Genomic DNA, 13,193 nt, shown 5'->3' on the forward strand with positions numbered 1-13,193 from the left:
TCCTTGAGGACCTTGGTATATTAGTATCCATAATGAGGCGTGATGTAATAAAGCCTTGTTGAAACAAATTATTCAAACAAAATGAAAAGAGTTATCTGTTTGTCTATTTGCTGATTCCCTGCTTGACTTTCCAGCTCAGTGGCTTGTGTAAAGTTGCCCTGTAAGTTGTGGGTTTGTACACAGTTGTATTATGCTAATAATAGAAATGGAATTAGACTTTGTAATAAGAGACTATTCAGATTTGTTTGGGGTTTTTTTTTTTTTTTCCCTCTTCCTGGGAAAATTATCTGTATGTCTGCTGCATGTGGAGTAGAAGAAGTTATTCCAGAGAGTATCTGGGAAAGGAGGATTGCTGTAGTGGTAGATTGTTGTAGTGAAAAGCTAAGGGAGGAATAATGATGCAGTCTGTGGAAGTGTAGGTTGTTTGTCTTGGCTGTTGAGATTTTTTAGGGTGTTTTTGTATGGTTCATTTCAATCTTCCTGGAGTGATGCTGGGACAGCCATGGCAGAATTGTTTCCAGAAGAAGCAGAATTGTGGGCAGGTGCTCGGAGGGTTGCACAGGCTGGTTGTGTCAGCAGTGCTCACAGAGGAACAGGACATGGCCAGAGGGATGGGTGGGATCCAAAACAGATCATTAAAATGTTTTTTATTGTGGAGGGCTGTCCCACAAGAGAAGGATGACCAACTGCTCCCAGGAAAGCATCTGCTCACCTCCCCCTGCAGCAGAATGACTAAATTTAAATCCTGTTTGACTCACCTGAATTCTGGCCTCTGTGGAGCTTTTGCACCCCTTCATCTGGCTTGGCTGGGGAGGTTTGCTTACTCTGGGTGAGCTCCTTGCTGCTATGAGCTCAGGTAACTTCTCCCACAGACCCTTCAGTGTGCACAGCTCTTGTTTGTAGGACTTGGCACACACCCTTCTAATCAAAGCAATGTCAGGGAGAACTTGCTGGAGTGTCTGTGGTGGTTTAAACACAGGGAAATGTGTGTGAAAGGAGACACTTCAAAGCATGTTTGAACTGATGAATATTTTGAATGCTTACCATAGAAACTGCCAGAGATTAAGGGGCATGGAAAGAGCTACTGAAGGAAGGTGGAAGGCTGTGGGTGCCTTCCTGGGTGTTTGGGATGACCATTAATGAGCTGGGATGCTCTAGCTGTTCTAATCTTGCCTTGTTCCTTTTAACTCTCCTCTGGAGATCAGACCTTCTCTGATAAGGTATTCTTTAGCTTTGCCATCTTTTCTGCTGTTATTTATTTACAGATTCATTAAGTACTATTTCCCATACTTAGTTTGATTGGGGACTACTCAGCTCTGATAGAAGATTGTATTAAAGCTCATATAATCCCTGCCTGGCTTGTTTGTTTGCAGGATAATTCTCCAGTCATGTTAACTTAATAAAACATAATATTCTGCTCCTCCTGTGTTTCTGTGATCCTAGTGGAAGGCTCTGCTGGGAAACTTGGTCAGCCTGTAGGAAAAGAGGCTGCTCTGCTTCAAGCCCCAAATTCTTGCACTTTTTTCAGACCCTCTGCCATTTCCTTGTACCACTGAAATCAATAGAATCGGTCCTGGAATTGGAAAGGTCCAGGAGCTTCCTAGGGATGAGATCTAAACTAAGCATTTGGCTAATATTTTTTATTGCTTTTTTTTTTTTTTCCCCTTTAATTCAGGATATGCTCTAGATAAGATTTATGGGATGAAATCCTGGCATCTGAAGAGTACTTATTGACTCTGGTAGTGGCAGACACCATTATTTCTCAGGCCCCTCACTTGGGTGGTGATTGTTCTGCTCTCTTAGTTATTCATGCTGAGCTGAATATGACACAAGACCTGTAGGAGCCCTGGCCCCCTCTGGAGTAACAGCTGGAGGCCAGCAGGGAAGCCTGGTGCATCTTCAGTGGCATCAGACATCTTCATGTAGAAAGCTGTATCCTGCTGTGGGTCAGAACCCCTCTGATGTAAAAGCACTCCCTCTTTTGCCATAGAAGAATCTTGTATTAAAGGAAATTCTATTTAAATTTGATAGCTCATATTTTAGATTGCATGCACTGTGAAGAACAGTGCTTCTGATGTCCACTGCTGTGGGGATTAACAACCAACACAGCTTTTCTGGAAAAACAAACATGTATTGAGATGTGAGATTTTAATACACTGACCAGAGTAAAGTGAGTTGTGTTCCAGTACTAAAAAGGGCTTACAAAAGGGAGTGAGAATGATTTTTTACCCAGGCAAATAGTTATAGGACAAGGGAGGCTGGTTTTAAACTAGAAGAAGATTTAGGTTAGGTGTTAGGAGAAAGTTCTTTACTGTGAGGATAGAAAGGCACTCACACAGGCTGTGCAGGGAAGCTGTGGATGCCCCATCCCTGGAAGTGTTCAGGGCCAGCCTGGATGGGACCTTGAGCAGCCCGATCTGGTGAGTCCCATCCCTGCCCCTGGCAGGGGTTTGGAACTATATGATCCTTAAGGTTCCTTCCTGCCCAAACCATTCTATAATGATTATTTGTTACTCAACATTTCTGTGCATGTCTTCTCAATTTAAAATAGCGAGCAACCATATAATCAGAAGACTGTGTAAAATTCCTTTCTTATCTGAAGTTTCAGAAAAGAAAAAAAAAAACCACAACTCAAACACATGGAAAATAAAATGAATAAGGTAGGGGAAGCAGCTGAAACCCTGTGGGGTTGGTTTGCTGGAAGGCTTTCCCAGGCACTATACTTTTAAATGCTTTCTTGCATAAGCATCTTGTAATGTAAGGTAGGGCTGTGTTGTCATGGAGACTTTCAGGTTACCTCACCATTTTGCTAGAAAAGACAAATTTCAGAGTGGCTGTCATTGTACTAATTTAGTCACAAGACCTGACTTCCCACTGGTTTTGTGCCTGCAGTCCTCATCCTTGTTTACAGTAAATCTTGTTTATGCCATTGCAGACATAAGAGTGGTTGCATGTTCTTTTATGAAGCTGTCTTCATGTGAATTCACAGTGCACAGCACAATAAATTAGTGTGAAGAGGGATTTATGGCCAGGCTTGGAAAAGCCTGCAGAAAGACTTCAGTCTGAGGAAGGCAGAAATTTGCACTGCCATAATCAGAAACCTGGTGGAGTCATTGCTCTGTCAGGTGGCACTGACTGCCCAGAGCCTGGGGAAGAATCATCCAGACTCTGTGATTCTGTGTACATGTGATGTCTAAGCTAATACCTGCATTATTTCTATCTGTGGTGATTCCAGGTTCAGCACCGAAGGATCTCCAGCTGACCCCTGGAAATGATGAATTTGAATGCATTCTGTTGCAAAGTGGTTTGTGTGTGTTGGGCTTTTCCTGCTCTCTGCCTACCTCTTCTTCAGATGGGATTTGCCCTGCAGTTAAAGGGGGAAAATGGATTTTACTCCTGGTGTGTGCAAGGCTGGCCTCAGGCAGCTGCCCACCTAAAAGGGTGATTTAAGAGAAAATCAACATCTAACTGCCACAAGCAGCTTCCAAGCATGATTTTTCTCTGACTTGCCTCTCCAGTTTTCAACTTCCCTCACTTTAAGGTTGCTGTAACACCTCAACCCTCATTTTTTTGGAATTCATCAATCCTTCCTTGTTTCATCCCTGCCTTTGCCTGCTCCAGCTTCATATCCCCTCAAACTTTCAGAATGCTCTTGCTTCTCTCTCTCTCTCTCAGTTTTGCCTGTCATCTCTCTTCTGCAGGAAAGCACAGAGATTATCAGATGCTGCTGATATTAGACAGTTATGAAGAATTTTCAGGGATGCCAGTTTCTATCTGTGCCCTTCCCCAGGAAGTATGTGTAGGTGGAGGTGACAAATAACATGAAGCCCTCACAAAGCTATTTCAGACAGACAATGTGGGAAGAAAATGGACCTCTGGTTGTCTGGGTTGCTGTGTCCTGTCTGCTGTCCCTCAGATTTATTTCACCTTTGTGGGATACAATGATTACATGAAACCTATTTCAGGCTGATGTCCTGAAAGGACTGTTTGTCCCTATGACTGCTTTTTTTTTTTTTTTCCCCTTTGTTGTTGTTATTGTTGTTGTTGTTGTTGACATTTCTTTGCTTCTTTTATCCTGTCCTCTGCTAGAAGCAAATCAAAGGGTGTTCCTGGACTGTTGTCAAATGGTCAGTGCACATCCTCATCTCATTTTTCCAAGTCAGTTGATCTCAGGATTGGTATAAGATACCTCTACCCTCCTGTTTCGTGGAGCAAGGGGGTTACACTATTCTTATTTACTTGATAAAAAATATCTTTGCTTTCCCCTTCTGAATGATGTTTCCATGTTAAAAGATTGAGGGGAACCAAAAAACTCCAACTGAGTGTAGAGAGATAAAAGGTTCTCCAATGGCCAAAGATTCTTTCCTTCCTTTTTGCTATCTAGTCTTCTCTTGCAAGCATATCCCCAGATTTTTAATCCTCCTTTGGATTTTTCCAGTGCCCCAAAAACACCATGATGTAAGAGGGAGACTGGATTCTTTGCTGGTTGGTTGTGATTGCTGAGGTTGGAACAACACTCAAATCTTCACTGTCCAGGAAATAAGGAAATTAGGGCAAATTTTGCCTGCTAAAGAGATGATACACTTTGTGAGTCTCCCTGTGGTTCCTTCTTAGCTTCATCTCATGATGCTGGATGCATTGGCAATGCTGAGGGCAACATCCTTAACATAAGGATCTGGGAAGAGCCTGCCATCCTTGAATCTCGACTTGAGAATCTCCCAGGAATTTTCAAACTGTTATTGAGTCTTCTGGGATCTGCTGCTGCTATTGCCACACATATAGTTTCCCACAAGTTTGAAATGGCACCACATTCCTAGAGGAGGTCACCTCCATGGGAAGGAGAGTCAGGTCTAAAGTGTCACACTGATTGCTTCTGTAGATCACCTTGGCTTCTCCCAGCTTAAGTCAGCAGATATCTGTCAATTTACATTCCCTGGGAATAGATCCCAGAGAATGGCATGCTGCTGAGCAGCCTCATCCCATTCATCTTTACACCAGTGTTCAGCTTGGAGAAGTACAGTGAGGTAGGGAGGGAAATATTTGAGATCTGTCCTGACCTGCAAGTGTGTTGTGCTCTGAGGTAGCAAGAACTCCTACAGAGGATGGATCTCCACATTTCTTCTCAAGGGCAACCAAAGAACAACCTAAGTACTCTGTGTTCTCTCAGTAGTAGGATGCAAAATCTTTTATGCCTTTATTTTATTTTTTTGGTGATATATACGGGGATTTTCCAGCAGAAAGTGTTTCAGTTGCTGCTTTGCTGTCACATGTCTAAGCTGGTCTCAAAGCCAAAAAAACTGGTATACAGCAACAAGAGAAACCACAATGACTGGTAATGGTCCCACTGCAAGATCCTAGGCAGATTCTTTGAAGCCCTTCTGACATGATACTATTGAAAAACGTATTTTGATTTTAAATGCTTTGAGTTTCAAATGTATTGCCGGTCCTTTGTCCCACTAAAATGCTTCTAGGTCTCAGGGAAGCTAGGATGGGCTAAGTGCTTGATGGTTATTTTAAGCAGTCTTCTGCATTTAGCAACCTGCCATAAATCTTAGAAATGCCAGCACACACATTTGTAAAATATGGACAGGATGAAGCAGACTGCAGCTTTTAATAAGTGACAGTGAAGCTACCTCATGTGGCTCTTTACCTGATCCTTGTTGGTCTTCTTCAAATGCAGCACATGGACCAAATTATTCTACTAATGCAAGGTGTACTTATGGAGTAGGCAAAGATATTTCATAACCCCTAACACTGTACCTCTGCAAGCAGAGATTAACCCCCCCTTCAAATGTATAAAATCCTGCAGTAATTTGTTTCTTTAAGAGATCTTTAAATCTCTGGTATATAGTTATTGACTAGAATGTCCCAGTTGCATTTGCTGAAAAGAGCTTGGAAAGAATGGATTAAATGATTTTGTTAATTTCCCACCCTGCTTGGCTCAGATGGGTGCATATGTACCAGTTATATTTATTTGGCAGGTGTTCCTTCCCTCTCTCTCCTTTGGACTTGTTGTTCCCTGTTCTGTTACTCAATCAAGGATTATAGGAAAAAAAGGAATAAATAAAAGAAATTAGTGTGATGCTTGAGCATTCTGTACTAGCACAGCAGTGTGGAAGGTACACAAGGAGCCCTGCACATCTGACCTCTCCTTCAGATGCTGCTGTACTCAGTGCTAGATAGGAAAGCTGAGGTGGAGAAATTAGGGCCACAATGATTAAAGGATTATTCCACACTCAGAGATATCTAAGTGCAGAATTTAGGTAACATTTAGGTCATCAGTACCTATGCAAGACTCATTAATCTGATGCATGCTGTACTTCAGAGCATGTTTACATGTAAGAGAAATTCTGTTGCCATATTTTTAAAGACTGGGTGTCATAGTATGTGACAGAGAAGTGGCTCGGCTCATATGAGCAAAGAAGTCTGTCCTGGGCTGGGATTCAGAGATGTCTCTTGAGCAGTGAACAGGAAACTGCTACCAAGCAGATTGCCAGCTCTGACTTCATGTCATGGAATATGGCAATCAAAGCTAAAGATACCAGCCAAGATGCTTAGAAACCCACTGTGAGCAGACACAAGTCTCGTGGCTCTCTTAAGCCAGCTCTGCAAACCAGTGAGTTACCAGGAATGTCTAGCAGGACAAGAAAAGGAGAGGTTCAGCAGGATTTGAGGAGTTTACTTCAGACACAGAGATTACGATGAATGGGATATGTGGATGAATCCCCAGATGAGTTCTGATTTTAATAGTCAGTGGTCTGAGACTTCACTATAGAGCACATGTAAGATCACAGTGTTGACTTCTGTCCTTTCCTTCTGGAGATGAACATATATCTGTAATTTACTGTGACAGGTGCTCTGCTGCCATAGATTATGGCAGCCCAAGGAAAGTCTTAGAATTGCATGTAAAATACCAGCTTACAGCTCCACAGCCAGCTCTGCCAGCTCGCGTGGGCGAGGGTTTGACCTTCTGTTTTGAGATGCTGTTCTGGGTACCAGAACTTGGGCACTGTGATCATCCACAGCCTCTTCTGAGATGGAGAATAATATTATACCCTTCTGTCCTTCAGTGAATGAAGCCAAAGGCTAGACACTCTGGCTTCTGTCACCTGAAATCCTGGGAAGATTGCCATAACACACTCTGTTTCATCTTCCTTTCTAGCAGTCAGCTTGACTGCTGCCTGAATAGCACACAAGACACTTCAAAGTCAGACAGCTCTCAGGCAGTCAGTGGAGAAGTGGCAATGACATTTCTTTGGTCCCACTGATGCCCCTAACCTAATGATCAGGTTTTTTTGTGCCTGTGTAAGTAATTTTAAATACCTGATGCTATTATGAAACACCTCCCTGCCAACCTCAATGGGACATCATAAGGCTTAATTAAATGCTTGCAGTGTATTCTGCCATGCTGAGAAGCAAGGTACTGCAGAAGGCAAAATAATATTACAATTAAAAAAGTCTATCACAATCTGGAAAATGGGTGAAAAAAATAAAAACAGAGTGTCTAGTACAATCACTTTCTATTGCACTCTGCAAGCACAGTGAACTCTAAGAGATTCTCCCCAAAGGCAGGTCCTTCATTGACTCAAGAAGCTATCTCACACAAAACAAGCAAATTGTGAGTGTTAGGCAGATGCAGAGCCAGAAATTGGGAATAATTCTGCTTTTTTTTTTTGCTTTTTTTTTTTCTTTTTTGTTTTTTTTTGTTTTGTTTTGTTTTGTTTTGTTTAAATGCTTACTTTGCTGCAAGATCAGGTCAAGATCTGAGTGATCCACTTAACCTCTCTCTAGCCAGGGCAGATAAATGAATTCTTTTGCCACAATACTCCTGGCTGGTTTGGGCTCTTTTTTATAGAGCAATTTGAGTTTTCACATAGTTGTAACTAGAAAAGTTTGGGCTTTCAGTTGAATTTGTGTATCTACACTGTACAGATCTATGTACAGTCTGTGTCTGGAAACATGGATTCAGTCAGCCAGCATTCTGTAGAAGGATTTTGTATAATGTATCTGAAGTGCCCCAGTATGTCAAAATATCTTCAAAAAAGGTGAAATCTGGCTCATGCTGAAAGCCTGAATTTATCCTCATCTCAGCCACTGAGTCTGAAAATGGCTTGCATAGAACTTGCCACCCAGGATATGAGGTGGACATCAGTACACTGCTCAGATAGTGCTGAGGTTTTTTTCTGCTGATGGACATCTTCAGTTGTTGCACATCCTATCAGCAAAATTCTCAGCTGGCTAAGGATGAAACCCGTGGATTCTGCTTGTTCATTCACTCTCCATGCTGTGACTTGTTTTGCATTTGATATCCTTCTCTGGGTAAAGCAACTGGCACTTATGTGTCACTAAGTGTAGCCATAAAGAAAATCAGCTACACTTGTCTCTGCTGTCACCAGAGGGGAGCAATCCTAAAGGCAAAAGAAGAGAGTGTGAATCATAAGAAGAAAATAAAATTCCCATCTCCTTCTGCACAGTCTCCAGGCATCATTTGTACTCCAGCACAATCACAGCCAGTGGGAAAACTCTAGATATTATTACCACTCTTCTTTTTATTAGCAACAATCTGGAATTAGAGCTGTAAGTAGTGTTGTCTGTCACAGTGCTATCTGAGAACACATTACAGACATCATGATGGGACACTGGGGCAGATAAAGTGAGGATCATTTGAGGCATATCTCATGTTCTCTTGCTAGGACAGGAAAGCTTGTTTTGATCTTTAATATCTTTCAGTTTCAGAAGCCAACAGGTTCATGTTGCTCAGAAGGCATTAAATGAAACTTTTTCTTGTCCAAGGGGGAGCTATGTAGTGTAATTTTTTTTGAAAGTTGCTATAGAGCTAGCAGATGGCAGTGGAGAAGGTGAAAGAGGTGCTGAAAGACTGGAGTTGGTACAAGCAGCAGTGGGAAAAGATAATGGCTAAAATGGTGGGGTCAGTTAGCAAGAAATAAATTTGGACTAGTTGGTAGAGTCACAAAAGCATTAAGATCTGATGTGTGATCAGTCATGTTGAGTTCTTGTTAGTCCAGCACAACCTTCCTGAAGGAGACTTGATTTTAATGGGGAAGTTTCCTGATGTTTACTGAAAACTGAGCTTATTAAATTAGTTCTGATTGGATTTTATTAGAACTTCAAAGCAAAACATCTGCCACTGTTGGCTCTACCAGTACAGAAGAGTTTTATAGGAAAATAAAGTTATAAAAGCAATTAATATATGCACTAATGCAGAAGCTGTAAATATTTTCAGTCTGGTCAAAGTATCTTAAATAGCACTTAGAGCATTGCTCTTGGTGTTACTCCAAGAAGACAATCATAATTCAAGTGAATAGGTGTTAAAAGCATCAGTGCTTTTAGAAGCATTGGGAATTATGATGATTTGTTCTTCTACCCTGGCCTTAATTTTCTGCTTTTTTTCAGTATTATGTGTAGTCTGATGCAGAGTACCCAGCCAATAAAGTAAGAAATCTTGCAGGTAAAAGGTAGGCTGGGGGTGTTTTGATAGCTCAGCTCGCTCCTTCCTGCTGCTTCTTGTGTTTTCATTTCTCCAGGGAGGAGGAGGGCCTGGGAATGATTTGCTGTGGGATCTGTGCCACATCCTCACACAGACAGCCAGCCCACAGTGGGAGCCAGCCCAAGGCAGGTGAGCTGGGGGTACCTGCAGTTCTGTGCTCTGTTCCTCTGCCCTCACCTCCACTGACTCCAGGATCACCGGCTCGCTTTGGAGGCGAGAAGAAATCAAAGTGTGGAGAGGGTTGGTGCTCTGGTGTTTTGGGGAGAGGATGTAGGTCAGGAGAGGAGCCTGCTGAGACAGAGGTGCTGGGAGGAATTGGAATGAGTGGGCCTCAAAGTGATGGGAATAATGGACTGTCAGGGAGGTTTGCTATAAAAAGCCTGGGAACCACTTGACTAAGAGTTTCTTTTTCCCACTTGGGATGTAGAAATATTCCAGTGGTGTGCACCATGAGTTTTTACCAAGCACAGATACATCTTTTTGTGAGAAATGCATAAATAGACTTATTTTTCTTCTGGTCTGAATGTTTTTAGAAAGCAATATTTTTTTGACAGATGTAGTAAAACAAATTTTTAAGCCCTTTGAGTCCTTCACTTCAAACATTTATTTCTAAATCTCTTTCCTCTTTATCTTTGTGTTCCGTTCAGTCTGTTCACACACTAACTGAAGTATATTTTGTAAAGTGATGGATCTTATAAAACTGCGTTCTACAGTGTGTTGTGCATCCTGAATTTGGAACTGAACTGAAACTTAAACCATTTCAATAAAAATGTGAGAGTTGTTCTTGTGAGTTCATTAGTAACGAAGATCAACTAGCAGAGATGAAGATGGACACATTGAAAAGGGAGAGAAATCAATGAATGCAGTGTTTGGGGCCATTTCTTTCAGAAGCAGCTATAAGAAAAGTGCTCTAATTTCAGAGTTGTCAGTCTAAAGTGTTAAAAATTATCAGAGCCAAATTATCCTGGATTCTTTTTCTATCTATTTTTTTAAGGATTACATTTGAAAGACTTTTCTCTAAGAGTAATATTAAAAATGCTATATGTGAACAGAATTTTGATGTCAGAGCTGTTTCTACAGTGGGATATTTTGGGAAAAATGGCAAATATTGTCAGATTCTAAAAGAATATAGCTGATGTGTGATAGTAATACTGCGGTTTGTTTGAATTTCAAGGAAATAATTGCTAACTGAAATTAAACTATATGCTTCATCAATGCCAGCTGTTAATGATGCAGAGGAATAGCTCTCAAAGAGGGTAGGTGCATGTACAGCCACGTGCCCTGGAGAGCAGCTGTGTCACAGTAATGACCAACACACATGCTGTGCCTGTGGTGAACTCAACCTGCATTTAAATGCCAATAATTGCTACAGATTTATCATGGTAGAAAAGCAAGTCAAAAGCTGAAAGCTTGGTTGAACATGTGACTATTTGAACAAGTATGTGAATGAGGGAGACCGTCTTGTACACAAAGTTTGTCATTGTGATAAAGATACCAATTCAGAACGTAATAAAAATTAAAATTAAAAAAAAAAAAGACATGTAAACAACAGTGCTTTTTTGATAGCTACACCTTCATATTAGTTTGATATGGCTGTCTAATCTGTTCCAGACATCCTTTTATATTAAATGTTTCAGTAATGGAGGGTGATTTCCACATTTCCATTACTGCTATGTAGACCTAGTTCATAATCAATATGAAATAAAAGCAAACTAATTATTAATGACCATGTTAATGAAAAAATATCTAGAAATATAGAGATTGTATTTTTCCATTTATTTTGTGTATTTAAATTCCAATGTACCATGTGGAGCATCCTCCAGAGTTCTCTAGGGAAAAAGAATAGGAAAAAATTTCTTGAGAGACTTGAATATGACTTGGGAGATTTATTCTCAGTCATTCTTAACTCCAAACCAGTCTCATTTCTTGACTGAGGAAGAGGGTTTATTGTCTTTTATCTGTGAGGAAGAAGAGTGTGGACATATCAGAAAGAACCCCAAAAACTTGGCGTCGTTGTCTTTGTTAAAAAGTTTTTTGGGAAGAAGTCACTATTAAAACCACAGCATTCCCTTAAACAATGTTATTTTCCAAAGCTCAAAGACTAAGGAAAATGCTGACTAAATAGCTTTTTCAGAGCTAATCTGTCTCAGGAGGTTGTCTGGAGCATCTTCTCCCCATGGAGTTTCTTCAGAACAGTTTTTTTGTTAGTTAACATATGTCTGCTCAGGATTGAACTTGGAGAAGCATCAAAAGGTCACTTGGAACAGGAAGAGCATCAGTGAAGGAGGTTGGGAGAGATGTACTGTCTGTCCATGCTGGCTTCCACCTTGAAATAACTTTCCTGTACAGCCCAAGATCTGACCATGGACAAAAGTAGGTTGTCTTTTACCATTGCAGGCAGAAGGAGGATGCAGTTTTCCATGTCTTTTCATAGAATCATGGAATGGTTTGGGTTAGAAGGGACCTTAAAGATCCCCTGCCATGAACAGGGGCAGCTTCCACCAGACCAGGTTGTTCAAAGCCCTGTCCAACCTGGCCCTGAACACTTCCAGGGAGTGTTCCCAACTTTTCTGGACAACAACCTGCAATCTTCTGATTCATTGCATTATGTGCTAAAGGTAGCAAGAACAGCATCAGTTCCTATATTTATCAGAACTAAAAATATTTTTTCTGCATTTTTGGGGCCTATTTGAAGTCATTCAGCTTTAGTTGTATCCTTAGTAAAACAACAGTGTGTTTAACCTGACCCTCAGACTAGTAGCTTGCACGTGAAATACACTTTCCCTCTGAAGAAACATCTTTGCTGGGGGAAATATTTTGAAAAAACTCTTATTTCTTGCACAATCTTTTCATTGTGTTATTCTGGCAGGGGTTCTTTTACTACTGTATCTCAAAGACCATGAGAAAGTTAATTCTGGCTGTATCATGCTCAGTGCCTTGCCACAGGTGATAATCCTGTGATAGCCTGAAATTCATAAATCTGTCAGGCACCAGCCTAACATATCCAAGTATCATGGGAGTTCTGAGTCTGTGTGTGGGATAAAGAGCAGATCTGGCATGGGATTGCAGCATTATATGTTTGTGTTGCAAGAACTCACAGTAATAATCTACATGTATCTTAGCACAAGGCTGTGTGAAAAGCAAAAACAGTTCTCGAAACTTTATTAAAAAAAGAAAAAATAAAAAATCCCCTCTTTTCAGAAACTTACAGAATATATTAGTCACATTGCTGTAGAGCCTACTAATCTTTTATATTGTGATTGCAAAATCAGCTCCCTCTTTGAACCAAAGCTAAAATCCTTCCACAAGTGAGAAAGCATAAGCTTTAACAGTATGAAAAAAATTCATTTTGTATTGCCATCTGCTTCTGGGATGTGACGAGGAAGGGGGTTGGTGCTGTATGGACTCTGCCTTTGTGGTTTAGTTAATCCTGCTGTGATAAAGTCCCACATCTGAAGTAGTGATTGTCAGCAGTTCCTCTGTAATAATGTACATTGAAAAGCAGGTGAACAAAAGAAATACAAAGCCAGAAGGAAAATGAAAATGCAGAAATTTCAGTTGTAATATTATTGCATGTCAGGTTCATGAGAAAATTAAACCTTCTCTGTTCTCATGCCCACTGCTGATTTTCTACCTTCCCAGACTTTCATAGAAAACACAGCCCAGTACTTTGTGGAAAAATGGG

General features: G+C 40.9%; 1 protein-coding gene across 1 annotated transcript in view; it reads left to right on the forward strand.

Annotated features, from left to right (window-relative positions):
- The window catches only part of FAM135B (family with sequence similarity 135 member B), a 257,473-nt gene that overhangs the window by 575 nt on the left and 243,705 nt on the right, over positions 1–13,193 (forward strand). The gene's annotated exons all lie outside the window — the stretch shown is intronic.

This window comes from Lonchura striata, chromosome 1 (assembly GCF_046129695.1).
Source record: "Lonchura striata isolate bLonStr1 chromosome 1, bLonStr1.mat, whole genome shotgun sequence".
Classification (NCBI taxonomy): domain Eukaryota; kingdom Metazoa; phylum Chordata; class Aves; order Passeriformes; family Estrildidae; genus Lonchura; species Lonchura striata.